This window comes from Mobula birostris, chromosome 10, assembly GCF_030028105.1.
Source record: "Mobula birostris isolate sMobBir1 chromosome 10, sMobBir1.hap1, whole genome shotgun sequence".
Classification (NCBI taxonomy): Eukaryota; Metazoa; Chordata; class Chondrichthyes; order Myliobatiformes; family Myliobatidae; genus Mobula; species Mobula birostris.
In genome coordinates this window covers 84,580,916-84,599,143 of record NC_092379.1, presented here as the reverse complement: position 1 = coordinate 84,599,143, position 18,228 = coordinate 84,580,916, and positions in this window count along the sequence as shown.

The window sequence follows — 18,228 nt, the reverse complement described above, 5'->3', positions numbered from 1 at the left end:
CGGCACTTCACCCGTAGACAGCGACATTTTAAATATTTCTGCCAGGGCCCCCGCAATTTCAACACTAGTCTCCTTCAAGGTCCGAGGGAACACCCTGTCAGGTCCCGGGGATTTATCCACTTTAATTTTCCTCAAGACAGCAAGCACCTCCTCCTTTTCAATCTGTACAGTTGCCATGGTCTCACTACTTGATTTCCTCAATTCCATAGATTTCATGCCAGCTTCCTTAGTAAATACAGATGCAAAAAACCTATTTAAGATCTCCCCCATTTCCTTTGGTTCCGCACAAAGCCGACCACTCTGATCTTCAAGAGGACCAATTTTATCCCTTACAATCCTTTTGCTCTTAATATACTTGTAAAAGCTCTTTGGATTATCCTTCACTTTGACTGCCAAGGCAACCTCATGTCTTCTTTTTGCCCTCCTGATTTCTTTCTTAAGTATTTTCTTGCCCAAGATACGGCCGACAATTGTGGTGTCACAATTACTATGATAAATTTGTAAATTCCTGGTGTTATTGTCATTTCCCCTAACAGCAGGAATAGAATAATCTTATTAAGGAGAAAGTCATCTCTTTCACAATGACTGATGAATGGTAGTCATCATAGTCACTCATCTTCTAAGCATGAATGTTGAAAACAAATCCAAAGAATGGGCTTTTGCAGAAGAAAAGTTAACCAATATTTATCCAACTTACTATTTTATCAAATAGCTCTCCAGATGAAAAATGTGATATTTTACTTTCCATCATTACAAATTAGGATACAGTGTTTCTGTGGAACAGATGTAATGAATGTGGCCAAGCCTTTTGAAAAATTACTTGCAATTTTAATTTCATCATTAAAAATATTTAAACCATTTCTTTCCATAGGAATCTGTCTGCTTCTTATTGAGACAGCAGTTATCAACACATCTGTGTTGCAGATAGAAATATATTAAAGAATGTAATATTGAGGTGGTAATTTTGAACATTTTAAATGGCAGGCCAGTTCATAGTTTTTGCCAACCAGAGATTCCCTAGCATCATTTGAATTTGTTGATCATCCTGTAATATATCCCAGCTCTAGTGCTAGAATCAACTAATTCCAGACTCTAAGCCTCCTCACTACTAGTTGGAAGTCAAATGCAAGTTAAAAGTTAGGTGCTAAATGATCAAAGTTCAGGAGTGGAGAACAGTTTGAGTGTGCCTGCTCACAAGTGTCTGTACAGAACTGCTTGCTTTCTTTGAGTCAGGGTATTGCAAAAGGCCAGAATGCTTCTTTAGGGGGACAGTGAAAATCAAAATATTTCTCATGACTCAGACATAGCTGCTTCTTTTACGTTTGTAGGATGGTTTATGATTATGAAGACATGTAGTCCTCTTTTATTGTCATTTTGTAATGCATGCATTAAGAAATGATTCATTATTTCCTCCGGTGTGATATCACAAAACACAAGACAAACCAAGACGAAAAAAACTGACAAAACCACATAATTATAACATATAGTTACAAACCGTGTAACAATACCATAACTTGATGAAGAAGTCCGTGAGCACAGTAAAGTTCAAAGTTTCTCAAATGTCCTACATCTCACGCAGACGGGAGAAGGAAGAAAAACTCTCCCTGCCATGCCGACCACAATCCGACTCTGAGTCATCCGAAAACTTCGAGCTCTGATCAGCTCTCCGACACTGAGTACTGAGCGCTATCCCTGTCTGAACGATTCGACCTCCTTCCCGGTCGCTAAAAGCAGGCAAGACCGGGGATTTTGAGGCCTACCCTCCGAAAGACTCACGACCATGCAGTAACGACAGCAGCGAACGGGCGTTTCAGAAATTTCTCCAGATGTTCCTCTGTGCTTTCACGTCCATTTTCCATCAAATCAGAATTGTCCACGGCCCCAATTTAACAGATGCAATATCATTTTCACTGGAGAGCTGCACACACGTGGCGCGCCACCATCTTCTCCTCCCACCGACAGTGCCAAGAAGTTAGGGACAATTTATGGTTTAGAGACAGGGATAAGGGGGAGTTAGTTGTCGAGGCAGTAAATGAAGAGTCTGAGTAGGAGTACCAGTCCAGTCAGAGCACTCAGTGGTTGAAGATCAGCTGGTGTGAAGAGACCTCTGAGCCCTAGGATTGGAGGTAGGTATTGGTGAGAATCACAAGAGCTGGTGAACCCATAGGTCACCAGGTTCAGAAGACCGTGCGAGGACCAGGGTCAAGACCTGAAGGTCAAATCAGTGATTGGTGAGTAATGGGCTGAAGATCGAAGTGCAGAGCTCAGTCTGAAGGTAGAAGCCGAAGGTCAATCATACAAAGTAGAGGCCCTAAGAAGGCACAAAGGCGCCCCCCCCCCCCCGCCCCACAGGTCACCGGGGTTGGAGGCCCACATATTGAGGCCCAAAGGTCAAACCCGTGATCAACGAGACCTGTGATAAACAGAAGTCAGTGAAATCTGAAGTTGGATGCCTGATGTCTGAAAGCGGCCAGTGCGTGAGTGGGACAGTGAAGGAGTGGAGCTTTGAGGCTTTGACTCGAGAGGCTTTGACGAGAAGAGGCGGAGGACAAGCTAGCTCGTAGTTAGATTTTACAATGTCTCCTGAGATGGTGATGTGCCTCTCATGTGAGATGTGGCAGTCTTGGGGGAACTCCCCTCTCCTGCAGTCACATCTGCCAGAAGTGCATGCGGCTGGGCGATCTGGAAGACCGTGTAAGGAATCTGGAGCAGCACCTGGATGACCTTCGACTCATAAGGGAGAATGAGGCAGTCATAGATGAGAGCTACAGGGAGGTAGTCACACCTAGGCTGTCGGAAGCAAGTCATTGGGTGACAGTCAGAGGGGGGAAAGCAAAGGTGAGCAGACAGGTAGTGCAGGGCACCCCTGTAGTTATTCCCCTGAATAATAAGTTTACCATCCTGGATACTGTTGGCGGGGACGACCGACCAGGTGTGAGCCTCGGTGGCAGGGCCTCCGGCACTGAGTCTGACCCGGTGGTGCAGAAGGGTGGGATGGAGAAGAGGAGAGCTGTTGTCATTGGAGATTCTATAGTCAGGGGAGCAGACAGGAGATTTTGTGGACGTGAGAAGGACACCCGCATGGTTTGTTGCCTCCCGGGTGCCAGGGTCGGGGATGTCTCTGACCGGGTGCATGACATCCTGGTACGAGAGGGAAAGCAACCAGAAGTAGTGATACATGTTGGGACCAATGACATAGGCAGGAAGAGGTCCTGAAGTGTGAGTTTCGGGAACTAGGCAGAAGGCTGAAGAACAGGACCTCAAGGGTGGCATTTTCAGGATTGCTGCCAGTGCTACGTGACAGTGATGGTAAGAATTGGAGGAGATGGCAGTTGAATGCGTGGCTGAGGAGCTGGTGCAGGGAGCAGGGTTTTAGATTTTTAGATCATTGGGATCTCTTCTGGGGAAGGTGGGACCTGTACAGATTGGATGGGTTGCACCTGAACTCGAGGGGGAGCAATATCCTTGCAGGTAGGTTTGCTAGCATGGTTTGGGAGGGTTTAAACTAATTTGCGAGGGGGATGGGAGCCAGAGCGATAGAGCAGTGAAAGAAGTGCATGGAGTAAAGCCAGATCTAACATACAGAGAGGCTTTGAGGAAAGAGAAGCAGAATAAATGGTGTAAAGACAGTAAGGTAGAAGGGCTGAAATGTGTGTACCTCAATGCAAGAAGCATCAGGAACAAAGGTGATGAACTGAGAGCTTGGAAACATCCATGGAATTATGATGTAGTGGCCATTACAGAGACTTGGCTGGCACCAGGGCAGGAAAGGATTTTCAATATTCCTGGATTTCAGTGCTTTGAAAGGGATAGAGAGGGCAGAAAAAGGGGAGGAAGGGTGGCATTACTGGTCAGGGATACTATTACAGCTACAGAAAGGGTGGGTAATGTAGCAGGATCCTCTTTTGAGTCAACATGGGTGGAAGTCAGGAACAGGAGGGGAGCAGTTACTCTATTGGGGGTATTCTATAGGCCCTCTGGTAGCAGCAGAGATACAGAGGAGCAGATTGGGAGGCAGCTTTTGGAAAGGTGCAAAAATAACAGGGTTGTTATCACAGGTGACTTTAACTTCCTCAATATTGATTGGCACCTGATTAGTTCCAAGGATTTCGATGGGGCAGAGTTTGTTAAGTGTGTCCAGGACGGATTCCTGTCACAGTATGTGGACAGGCCAACCAGTGGGAATGCCATACTAGATCTAGTACTAGGTAATGAACCAGGTCAGGTCACAGATCTCTCAGTGGGTGAGCATCTGCGGGACAGTGACCACCGCTCCCTGGCCTTTCGCATTATCATGGAAAAGGATAGAATCAGAGAGGACAGGAAAATTTTTAATTGGGGAAAGGCAAATTATGAGGCTATAAGGCTAGAACTTGCGGGTGTGAATTGGGATGACGTTTTTTTCAGGGAAATGTACTATGGACATGTGGTCAATGTTTAGAGATCTCTTGCGGGATGTTAGGTATAAATTTGTCCCGGTGAGGAAGATAAAGAATGGTAGGGTGAAGGAACCATGGGTGACAAGTGAGGTGGAAAATCTAGTCAGGTGGAAGAAGGCAGCATACATGAGGTTTAGGAAGCAAGGATCAGGTGGGTCTATTGAGGAATATAGGGAAGCAAGAAAGAAGCTTAAGAAGGGCCTGAGAATGGCAAGAAGGGGGCATGAGAAGGCCTTGGCGAGTAGGGTAAAGGAAAACCCCAAGGCATTCTTCAATTATGTGAAGAAAAAATGGATGACAGGAGTGAAGGTAGGACCGATTAGAGATAAAGGTGGGAAGATGTGCCTGGAGGCTGTGGAAATGATCGAGGTCCTCAATGAATACTTCTCTTCGGTATTCACCAATGAGAGGGAACTTGATGATGGTGAGGATAATATGAGTGAGGTTGATGTTCTGGAGCATGTTGATATTAAGGGAGAGGAGGTGTTGGAGTTGTTCAAATACATTAGGACAGATAAGTCCCCGGGGCCTGACGGAATATTCCCCAGGCTGCTCCACGAGGCGAGGGAAGAGATTGCTGAGCCTCTGGCTAGGATCTTTATGTTCTCGTTGTCCACGGGAATGGTACCGGAGGCTTGGAGGGAGGCGAATGTTGACCCCTTGTTCAAAAAAGGTAGTAGGGATAGTCCGGGTAATTATAGACCAATGAGCCTTACGTCTGTGGTGGGAAAGCTGTTGGAAAAGATTCTTAGAGACAGGATCTATAGGCATTTAGAGAATCATGGTCTGATCAGGGACAGTCAGCATGGCTTTGTGAAGGGCATATCGTGTCTAACAAGCCTGATAGAGTTCTTTGAGGAGGTGACCAGGCATATAGATGAGGGTAGTGCAGTGGATGTGATCTATATGGATTTTAGTAAGGCATTTGACAAGGTTCCACACAGTAGGCTTATTCAGAAAGTTAGAAGGCATGGGATCCAGGGAAGTTTGGCCAGGTGGATTCAGAATTGGCTTGCCTGCAGAAGGCAGAGGGTGGTGGTGGAGGGAGTACATTCAGATTGGAGGATTGTGACTAGTGGTGTCCTACAAGGATCTGTTCTGGGACCTCTACTTTTCGTGATTTTTATTAACGACCTGGATGTCGGGGTAGAAGGGTGGGTTGGCAAGTTTGCAGATGACACAAAGGTTGGTGGTGTTGTAGATAGTGTAGAGGATTGTCAAAGATTGCAGAGAGACATTGATAGGATGCAGGAGTGGGTTGAGAAGTGGCAGATGGAGTTCAACCCGGAGATGTGTGAAGTGGTACACTTTGGAAGGACAAACTCCAAGGCAGAGTACAAAGTAAATGGTAGGATACTTGGTAGTGTGGAGGAGCAGAGGGATCTCGGGGTAGATGTCCACAGATCCCTGAAAGTTGCCTCACAGGTGGATAGGATATTTAAGAATGCTTATGGGGTGTTAGCTTTCATAAGTCGAGGGATAGAGTTTAAGAGTCGCGATGTAATGATGCAGCTCTTTAAAACTCTGGTTAGGCCACACTTGGAGTACTGTGTCCAGTTCTGGTCACCTCACTATAGGAAGGATGTGGAAGCATTGGAAAGGGTACAGAGGAGATTTACCAGGATGCTGCCTGGTTTGGAAAGTATGCATTATGAACAGAACTTAAGGGAGCTAGGGCTTTACTCTTTGGAGAGAAGGAGGATGAGAGGAGACATGATAGAGGTGTACAAGATAATAAGAGAAATAGATAGAGTGGATAGCCAGCGCCTCTTCCCCAGGGCACCACTGCTCAATACAAGAGGACATGGCTTTAAGGTAAAGGGTGGGAAGTTCAAGGGGAATATTAGAGGAAGGTTTGTTACTCAGAGAGTGGTTGGTGCGTGGAATGCACTGCCTGAGTCAGTGGTGGAGGCAGATACACTAGTGAAGTTTAAGAGACTACTAGACAGGTATATGGAGGAATTTAAGGTGGGGGCTTATATGGGAGGCAGGGTTTGAGGGTCAGCACAACATTGTTGGCCGAAGGGCCTGCACTGTGCTGTACTATTCTATGTTCTATCTTCTAAGTCAGAGAGTTTCAGGCTAAGGACTGGAAGCTGGAGTTGGCCTGTCCTGTGGTTGCAGGTCTTCTTATGTATGTAAGTGGGAGGGTGGGAAAGGGGCTTGTTTTGCTATAGCTGCCTTGTTTGTTTGTTCTTGTTGTTGTTTTTTGATGTTGCTGCAGTTGTTATGTTCATTCTGCTGAACATTTTGGGCATGTTGTTTTGGTACAGGGATGTGTGTCAGCACAAGTCAACTTCCCCAGCACAGCAAACAGTTATTGTAGCAATGCTCTTCATTACGTGTTTTAATTTAGATACAATAAATAGATTAGAATTTGAAATCTGAATCTGAAAAATAAAAACAAAATAAATCTACCGATATGAGCGATCAGAAATAAAAATAAAGAACCTCAGGAATGGCACATCTGGCAAATTCTCCTCGACTTGTCAATGACTGGATGTTTTCTAGGATGTTGAAATGCCAGATCACTTGAGAAATAATCTATTATCACTGGATACATTTTTTTCATCCAGGCAAAATAAATCTTACCTGACTTTTGCTCAGAATCTCTTGGAAATGACTGCCTCCTTTCCAGAGATCAGTTGGCCTCGTATTTCTCCAGTAGCTCCTATAATTCTGCAATTATCCTTGGCCTGTAAATACTGTTCCTTTATCTTTGGAGACAAAAACAAATTAGTTCCAAAACATTAGAAAAACATTTTTGCGTCTGTATTTAATAAGGAAGCTGGCATGAAATCTATGGAATTGAGGGAATCAAGTAGTGAGACCATGGCAACTGTACAGATTGAAAAGGAGGAGGTGCTTGCTGTCTTGAGGAAAATTAAAGTGGATAAATCCCCAGGACCTGACAGAGTGTTCCCTCGGACCTTGAAGGAGACTAGTGTTGAAATTGCCGGGGCCCTGGCAGAAATATTTAAAATGTCACTGTCTACGGGTGTAGTGCTGGAGGATTGGAGAGTGGCTCATGTTGTTCTGTTGTTTAAAAAAGGATCGAAAAGTAATCCGGGAAATTATAGGCCGGTGAGTTTAACGTCAGTAGTAGGTAAGTTATTGGAGGGAGTACTAAGAGACAGAATCTACAAGCATTTGGATAGACGGGGATATTAGGGAGAGCCAACATGGCTTTGTGTGTGGTAGGTCATGTTTGACCAATCTGTTGGAACTTTTCGAGGAGGTTACCAGGAAAGTGGATGAAGGGAAGGCAGTGGATATTGTCTACATGGACTTCAGTAAGGCCTTTGACAAGGTCCCGCATGGGAGGTTAGTTAGGAAAATTCAGTCGCTAGGTATACATGGAGAGGTGGTAAATTGGATTAGACATTGGCTCGATGGAAGGAGCCAGAGAGTGGTGGTAGAGAATTGCTTCTCTGAGTGGAGGCCTGTGACTAGTGGTGTGCCACAGGGATCAGTGCTGGGTCCATTGTTATTTGTCACCTATATCAATGATCTGGATGATAATGTGGTAAATTGGATCAGCAAGTTTGCTAATGATACAAAGACTGGAGGTGTAGTAGACAGTGAGGAAGGTTTTCAGAGCCTGAAGAGGGACTTGGTCCATCTGGAAAAATGGGCTGAAAAATGGCAGATGGAGTTTAATACTGACAAGTGTGAGGTATTGCACGTTGGAAGGACAAACCAACGTAGAACATACAGGGTTAATGGTAAGGCACTGAGGAGTGCAGTGGAACAGAGGGATCTGGGAATACAGATACAAAATTCCCTAAAAGTGTCGTCACAGGTAGGTAGGGTCGTAAAGAGAGCTTTTGGTACATTGGCCTTTATTAATCAAAGTATTGAGTATAAGAGCTGGAATGTTATGATGAGGTTGTATAAGGCATTGGTGAGACCGAATCTGGAGTATTGTGTTCAGTTTTGGTCACCAAATTACAGGAAGGATATAAATAAGGTTGAAAGAGTGCAGAGAAGGTTTACAAGGATGTTGCCAGGACTTGAGAAACTCAGTTACAGAGAAAGGTTGAATAGGTTAGGACTTTATTCCCTGGAGTGTAGAAGAATGAGGGGAGATTTGATAGAGGTATATAAAATTATGATGGGTATAGATAGAGTGAATGCAAGCAGGCTTTTTCCACTGAGGCAAGGGGAGAAAAAAACCAGAGGACATGGGTTAAGGGTGAGGGGGGAAAAGTTTAAAGGGAACATTAGGGGGGGCTTCTTCACACAGAGAGTGGTGGGAGTATGGAATGAGCTGCCAGACGAGGTGGTAAATGTGGGTTCTTTTTTAACATTTAAGAATAGATTGGACAGATACATGGATGGGAAGTGTATGGAGGGATATGGTCCGTGTGCAGGTCAGTGGGACTAGGCAGAAAATGGTTCGGCACAGCCAAGAAGGGCCAAAGGGCCTGTTTCTGTGCTGTAGTTTCTATGGTTCTATGGTTCTATGTTTCAGATTAACTCAAAACTCTCAGGTTCTTATCTTATAATCTTTTTGAGTCAGCTTTGTGTACAGGAGCCTTAGGAAAGGAATAAATATCAGTGATATTTCCTTCATATTTATTTGTAATGAAGCCAGAAAATAAGTTTCAGAACTTCACAGTGTATTACTAGTGTGGTAAAGGAATATATATATGTTGTAACTGGGTTACCTGCCTGGACACGCCCACCTGCTGACTCCCACAGATGCCTGAATAAAGGCGATTTCGCCTTGCTCCTCCTCCTCCTCAGTCCAGGGACAGACACTCAGCATGGAGGTCACATTTTACTGCGAATAAAAGCCTTTCAGTATTTACCCTACTTCCAGTCTTTTGGAGTTATTGAGGGTGCATCAACTAGGTTTGCAAATGACATGAAGGCTGGAGGTGTTGTGAATAGTGTTGAGGGTTGGTATAGGTAACAACAGGACATTGGCAGGATCCAGAACTGCACAGAGTAGTGGCAGATGGAGTTCAATGCAGAAAAGTATGAAGTGATGCTCAATGAAAGTTCAAACTAGAAGGCAGAAGGCAGGATTAATAGCAATATGGAGGAACGGTATTGATGAACAAAGGAATCCTGGAGCCCAAGTCCATAGCTCATAGAAATTGGAAGTGGGACACAGATGTAGATAGGTTGGTAAAGGAGGCATATAGAATGCTTGCCTTTATTGGCTGAGGCATCGAGTATAAGTGTCAGGGAGTCATGTTGCTGATATAAAAAACTCTCCTAGGCCACGTTTGGAATGTTGTACACAATTCAAGTCACTCCTTTACAGGGAGGAAATTGAGGCTTTGGAAAGGAAAGGTGACAAAGAAGTTGACCAGGTTGCTGCCTGGATTAAAGGGTTTGAGTTATAAATGTTGGATAATTTTTGATTTTGATTATATATATATATATATATATACACACACATACACACACACACACACATATATATAGATACATACATATATATATATATGTAAAACAACTGTAAATTACAATAATATATTTCTGATTGTAATTTAAAAACCTTTTCATTAATATGTATTGCAATGTACTGCTACTGTAAAAGAACAGATTTCATGCCTTATGCCAGCAATATTAAACCTGATTCTGATTCTGATTCTGGTTTGTTTTCTCTGGAGCCTTGGAGCCTGAGACGTGAAAGAAGTCAATAAGTTTATGAGAGCTGAAGATAGTGTAAGGAGTCTGAATCTTTATTGCCAGGTAGAGATGTCAAGTACTAGAGGACCTGCATTTAAAATAAGAGAGAGTATGTTCAAAAAGGAGATGTGTTGGCTATTTGTTTTTTTTTACACCTGGAGTGGTAAGTTCTTGGAACTGGTTGCCAGTAGCAGAGGTGGAAGCAAATATGAAAGAGGCTGACACATAAATATGCAGGGATAGGTGGATACGGATCATGTACAGACAGAGGAAAATTTGTTTAATTCGGCATTATGTTTGTGCAGGCACTGTGGCCAAAGGGTGTTTCTCCTGTGATACAATATTCTAAATTAAGTCAAAGGATATTATTCTTGAAAAGAAATCTCAATGAACTCGACAACTTTATTTTCAATCTCACTTTTCTGTTTTAACTATTCTTCCTTACATTTGCTAAGTGCTTTGCTTCAATTATAACAAATTCTGTTAGCTCCATGCAGAATTTAATCAAGAGTATTTTTAGTATAACAATTTAATCAGCTATACTGTACATTCATTTCATTAACCCACTTTACATGCCCCTGGATTGGGGTAAATCTCTGAGTTCCAACTCCCAGTGCAGTCACTGATGGAAATATCTTCTCATATTCTTTTGATTAATCTTTCTATAACATTCCATTGGGTTGCTTTGGGGTCGGGCTTTGTTCATGGAACAATCAGGAAAATCCCATGGAGAAATTTCACTAAATGGCCCATTTGGGGCAAATCTACTCTTCAGCTAAAGTTAAATCAAATTATTCCCCCTTCAGTTTTAAAATACAGCCCCTGGAGCTTTATTTGGATTTAATATTTTCACTTGCTTAAGATAACTGCTGTATCTGAAGATGTTTCCATGATTTATTTGCAGATGACAGTGCTTATAGATATTGGATTAGAAATTCTTCTGTATCTATAGTACGTTGGGAGTAGTGATGTCCAAAGGCACCAGATTTCTTGTATTTAAAAATGACATATACCTAAATCAAGGACAGGACCAGAGAATCAAAGAAGAATGAAAGGCAAGTGGAAGACACCAGGCGGATCTTCAAGGATGAAAGGAAGTAAATGGAAGCAAGCATTGGGCTGAAGATCAGTTGAGTAAGAAGATCTCAATCTGTAGCTGATGAATGGGAGAGAGATTAGCACAGGAACTGGTGACTGAGGAACAATTGGAACTGATAATATGGATAGATGGTGAAGTTTTGCCTTGGGATATTGATGGCTCAATGGATTGAGAACTATGTTGAAAGCAACTGCTTTAAAATATCTGGAGAAGAATATTCAATGTCCCATTACAACAAAATTAACAAAGATAGGGAATGAATAAAATTAATTATTATGATTAATATCTAGGTGTAATAATAAAATTTTTATCTGTGAAGGAAATAAAATATGTAGCTCCTTTTTACTATAGGTTGGTCATAGCTGCTGCATGTACCAAATGCAAAATGCATCATAATTACTATTGAAGTCTTTCTTCAGTAACCTCCTCTAAACTCATGACCTCTACCACATAGAAGGACAAGGGCAACACGCACATTGGCCATCATTTGAAGGGTCACACCTAGTCATACAGCAAAGAACATACAGTATATTATCCTCCTTTGCATCACTAAATTCTGGAACTCTCGACTTACCACCACTATGAGAGCTATTTCAAGAGAAGGTTGGCAACAGTTCAAGGTGGTTTATTACTATCCTTAAAAATAATTAGAAAACAGTAAAATGTGCTGGCCTTGACAACAGCAAGCAGTTTCCATAAATTAGTAATAACTTAATAATAACTTATATAAATGAAATGTTCAAGAATGATGAATCTCTATATTAGCTAAATTCTGCAAAATTATTTTTGCACCTAAATTTCCCAAAGGTGTTGATTACTGTTGCAAATAGCTGAGAGATGCCAATTATTACTAGTTACCTCACTTAAGTACAGGTTACCATATTCAAAAAGGCCAAGCAACAATTGTCTGCAAATTATGCAACTGTGGAACAAAATAGAGTAAAGCAGTCGCACATGATTTTATCCTCACCAATGAACAACGAACATCCATTTTATTTAAATTAAGGGTGGCTAATATTTTGTTACAAATGTGTTATTATTGACATAGAACATAGAACAGTACAGCGCAGTGCAGGCCCTTCGCCTACATTGTTTTGCAGACCCTCAAACCCTGCCTCCCAAATAAGCCCCCACCTTAAATTCCTCCATATACCTGTCTAGTGGTCTCTTAAACTTCACTAGTGTATTGCCTCCACCACTGACTCAGGCACTGCATTCCACGCACCAACCACTCTCTGAGTAAAAGACCTTCCTTTAGAATCCCCTTTGAACTTCCCACCCCTTACTTTAAAGCCACGTCCTCTTGTATTGAGCAGTAGTGCCCTAGGGAAGAGGCGCTGGCTATCCACTCTATCTATTCCTCTTAATATCTTATACACCTCTATCATGTCTCCTCTCATCCTCCTTCTCTCAATGCACTCCTACTCCAAACCCCTTACTCCTTCCCACAATAAGCCATACTGCAGTATCCTGGGTAATCAGCAGTGGCAGGAATACAAGCTGAAATTTCTTGTCTGTAGTGTGGAGGATAATCGTAGGTGTCTTATAACTATGTCAGTGGAGAATCAGCTACCCTGCACAAACCAGAAACTGAATAAAACTCAATTTTAATGCAATACATGATGGATTTATTGACAGAACCAATCAGATAACATTATTACCCACTTTTTGCCTTAGAAATGCAACATAATTTTATATAGTGATTAGAGTATGTACACTTTATCCTGATTATTGACTTCTGCATGCTAAATGCCCTTGATGCCCCTAATGATCAAAGTGTAAATGATATTGATATAGCTTAATATTACAAATGAGCTATTTATCATTTTGCGTGGAAGGATTTTTCTTCTTTATATGTAGGCAATTGATGGGTCATTTATAAATTACAGTATATGCCTTAGAAAAGTAACTATGTAATAATTTACCAAGCCTATTATTATGCAGCACTAACTTCTTTTGGCACGATTCATTGGTAAATGAATATATTGCTGAGACAATGCCATGCCCCTGCAGTAGAAGTCCATTAGAGTGTCTAAAAGTGAAGGACGCCTTTGATGTTCAACATTAACTAGCCTACGGGAAACCATTAATACATGATCACCTTTGTCAATCTGAAAACCCTTGCAATTCTGTGGTAATCCTTTAGAAACTGACTATCCACCTCAGCAGTTGAACCAGACAATCAATCACTCAGTAGGAAGGAGAGAAAGTGTTCATAGTGAGCGTCAAAGATGCAAGTAAATGACTGTGTCATGTAAGGTTTGGTGAAAATTATTTTCCCTCGACTGATTATTTTAGTTAGCATATATTTGCACACTTTGGAGCAATTAACCCCTCTTCATTAACGCATGGTGTGACTTTAATTTTCCTCTTTTTTTTGGCAAATTGAGATGTTCCATTCCATTCACAAGATAAAAATAAAGTGTGATGCACTAGTTTAGTCACACAATGTTCAGTTAGTCAAAATGATGACATTTAAAAGCAGGGTGCATTAGCCTTACAACTAAAGTATAACAAGTTAAAGATAAATAGCCATCTAATTGGTTCACACTCTGAACTACTGTAGATTTATGTCAAACAGGAATAGGAAATGAATGATTTAGGTGCGTGCTATCATATTGTGAGGCATCAGAATCTGATGACAGGACAGTTTTGCAATATACATTGAGGGATTATTCTGCGTGACAAACTTCAAGTTATAAAATCAATTAATTTACATTTGCTTTTGAAATAAAATGTAATGAATATGTAAAATAAAATGTAACGTATTGAAGATGTGAAATCCTCTTTATAAACTTTTTCATTTATTATCTTCGGATTTAGTGATAATATTGAAAGGAATTTCACCATATTCAAAACCTAGGCTAGGTGGGTGATAGAATTTTACTTCTACAGAAATAATTCATTTGTATCTCCTTCTACTTTGCTGTTGCATCTTTGTTGGATAAGTAACAGATTTGCAGTTTGCACCTGCATTAGAAGATTTTGGGTTCACATCCTACTCCAAGAGGCATGTACAGAATCGAGCCAGCATGGTATTGAAGGTGCTAAATGTGTATGGTCATGCACTTTGGTAGAAGGAAAAAAAAGTGTAGACTATTTTCTAAAAGGGGAACTGATTCAGAAATCAGAGGTGCAAAGGGGCTTGAGAGTCCCAGTGCAGCATCCCCTAAAGGTTAATTTGTAGGTTGAGTTGGTAGTAAGGAAGGCAAGTGCAATGTTAACATTAATTCTGAGAGGACTAGAGTATAAAATCAAGAATATAATTCTGAGACATTGCAAGGCATTGGTCAGACCACATTTGGAGTATTGAGAGAAGGTTTGGGCTCCATATCTAAGAAAGGATGTGCTAGCATTAGATAGGGTCCAGAGGAGGTTTGTGAGAATGCTGCTGGGAATGAAAGAGTTAAAATTTGCAAAGCGTTTGATGGCTCTGGGTCTTTACTCACTGAAGTTAAGAAGAATGAAGGGGGATCTCATTGAAACTTACCCAATATTAAAGGCACTAGGCAGAGTGGACATGGAGAAGATGTTTCCATCGTTGGAGAATCTAGGACCAGAGAGCACAGCCTCTGAATAGAAGGATGGGGAGGAATGTCTTTAGCCAGAGGGTAATGAATATTCATTTCCAAAGACAATTGTGGAGGGTAAATTATTGGGTAAATTTAAACTAGAGTTTGAGAGGTTATTGAATACTATGGGTGTAAAGGTTATGGGGGGGCGGCTGGGAATTAAAAGAATTTGGTTGACAGGCAGAATAAATCAGCCAGGATCAAATGGTGGATCAAATTAAGTGCATTGAATAGCCTAATTTTGCTCTTATATGTAATGATCTTATGGAATTGAGTACAAGATATGAATGGAGTTTTTTTCTTGCATTTCCAAAAGAAATAAATATTTCTTCAATTTCAATTGAGAAAAAGTACCAGTGTTTTCCCAATTTTCAGAGAACAGTTATCTTGCAAACAATATTACTGAAATCAATTAACAAATTACTAACTTATTTCTGTTCATGAGACAATGTGTTTTCAGGTGTAATTGTATTTTAGAAGAATATCATTGCCTATAAAGCACCTAGGGATAAGATAAGGTTATGAAGAAAAATAAAATGCAGCATTTTCATTCTTAATCCATACTGCATCAATGCCTTCTTGCTGTCATATAGAAGCACCTAAGCCCCATCAAGTTCAGGACAGTTCAAGTGTCGTGCATCACAAAACATTCAGATTAAATGTTGATAAAAATACCCAGTCTTGTAATATTATACATCTAATAGTACTGCAGCCACTTAATACAAGTTTTCAATAAATCTAGTCATGACTCTTTTCCCTTTGTTTTTGTCCTATATTAACAGTCGATAAATACATACAAAAGTGATAACTACCTTAGGCATTAATTGAGCAAAATATTAACCTCTTGGTGTCAGTTTTCATTCAGACAGAAAGATTGATTGACATTAGAAGGGGCAATGACTATGTCAATAGTGGTGGTAGTGGGGCAGGAAGGGGGAAGAGAAAAGAATCATTGTTAAAAATAGTTCACAACTTAAATGCATTTAATTGGAAGAGATATCGCACAGAGAAAAAAGGAAGCCAGGGTGAACGTAAGCATTTGTACATGATATTTTAATCTTCCAGTATTTCAGAAATTTCTCTATATTAAGGTACTCTAATCACATGAAACTTGACAACTGAGATACAATTGAAAATGCCACACTATATGAACATAATACTTACTACTGTCTTAAAGTATAATGGTGCACTGATTGGGTTAAGTTAAAATGTATATTATCAGGCAGATTACCTAACACAAGCACATTTATAATTATTAAAACATCATTGCGAGTATTTCTCTTTGAGTTGTGAATTCCAGAAAATCTCTGCTCATCAAATGTTCTGAGTCTTGAACTAGAAAATGATCTCTTCAACAGGAAGAATATTACATTGATAATCATGTCTTTATGGCCAGTTACCGTTGGCAAATCCGGCTTTTCCCTATAGAAGGAATAAATGAAAGCTGAATGTCATTTTCTAGGTTAAAACTGGGTATGAAAATGAGTCCTCAATATATTCCTTATTTTCTTCTTATTACTGGATTAAAAATAAAGAAGCTTGAAGTTTACTGTATTATATTCAGTCAATCTTTCTCAGCTAGACAATGGAAGCCTAGCAGAAACTGGTGAAGGTTGTTTTTAATTCCATCCAAAATGGACAGGAAGATGATTCTATCCACCTGAAGAAAATGACCAACCAAATTATTTTCAGTTTTGATCTTAATAAGCAAAATTCAGATGAAAGAAAGAGGAGCTGACTACATTTGTGGGCAAGACATCTGTGTGTGCAGCTAACAAGTTAAAAGAAAGATCATGAATATTGTTTTCTTCATAAATATCAAATGATCCAAAAGTCTGCAGCATGTTTATTGCATCTGGTGCTCTCAGTGCAGCCTCCTGTACATTGGTTATACTCAACACAGATTAGGGGATCACTTGATTGAGCATCTTTGCTCTGTCTGCTGCAACCTCCAGGATCCCCGGTCACCACCAATTTCAGTTCTACTTCCCACTCCAACATTGACATGCAGGTCCATGGTCTTCTCTCCTGCTGCTAGGAGGTCAGACACAGGTTGGAGGAGCAATACCTCATATTATGAAGACAAGATGCTGAAACATACACAAAATGCTGGAGGAACTCAGCAAGTCAGGGAGCATCCATGGAGAGGAATAAACATTCAACATTGTGGGCCAAGTCCCTTCATCAGGACTGGAAAGGAAGAGGACAGAAGCCAAAATGGGAAAGTAGGGGGAGGGAAAGGTGTTACCAGGTTCAGATATGGCCCAAGTGCGGAGTGAGAGACACTGAAGTAGGTTGATGATTCACAAACTTTAATGCGAACAAGGGAAAATAAAACAATAAACGCTAGGCCAAACAGGGCCGTTAACTAAAACTCTCAAATGGCAAACGAAGCCTACACTGCGGCTGAAAAGAAATTCTAAACAGTAAGTGAATACCGCTAGTCTTCAGAGTCAGTTGACTCGAAAGTCCAATTTTCTCAGGGAAGGCCGAAAGCAAACAGTCAGCGAAACATCGTTGTGCTCTGTCCAAGTCTCGACAAGCACTACGACGACAAGTATGGAGTTAAATACTATCACGATTAAATAATAATTAGTTGACACATACAAATTCACAAGCCGAATTGCCATATCTACTGCGCTCCCGAATCCATGTTGTGACAAAAGGAGTATAAACTGGGAGGTGATAGATGAGAGCTGGTGAGAGAGATGATAGATGGGTATGGAAAGGAGATGAATTAAGAAGATAGAAGGGGATTAGTAGAAGAAATAATGGGTTGTGGAGGGAGGAATTTATTAGGAGAGGGCAATGGGCCATGGAAGAAAGGGAAAGTAAAGGGAATCTGGAGGGAGATGATGGACATGTGAGGAGAAGGTTGACCAGAATGGAAAGTGGTAAAACAGGGAAGGTGGGAAGGAACAGAAATTACTGGAAATTTGAGAAATCATATCAGAGGTTTGGAGGTGGCCCAGAGACCACACCTGGAGTATTGTGTGCAGTTTTGGTCCCCTAATCTGAGGAAAGACATCCTTGCCATAGAGGGAGTACAGAGGTTCACCAGATTGATTCCTGGGATTGCAGGACTTTCATATGAAGAAAGACTGGATGAACTGGGCTTGTACTCGTTGGAATTTAGAAGATTGAGGGGGGATCTGATTGAAACGTATAAGATCCTAAAGGGATTGGACAGGCTAGATGCAGGAAGATTGTTCCCGATGTTGGGGAAGTCCAGAACGAGGGGTCACAGTTTGAGGATAGAGGGGAAGCCTTTTAGGACCAAGATTAGGAAAAACTTCTTCACACAGAGAGTGGTGAATCTGTGGAATTCTCTGCCACAGGAAACAGTTGAGGCCAGTTCATTGGCTATATTTAAGAGGGAGTTAGATATGGCCCTTGTGGCTACGGGGGTCAGGGGGTATGGAGGGAAGGCTGGGGTGGTGTTCTGAGTTGGATGATCAGCCATGATCATAAT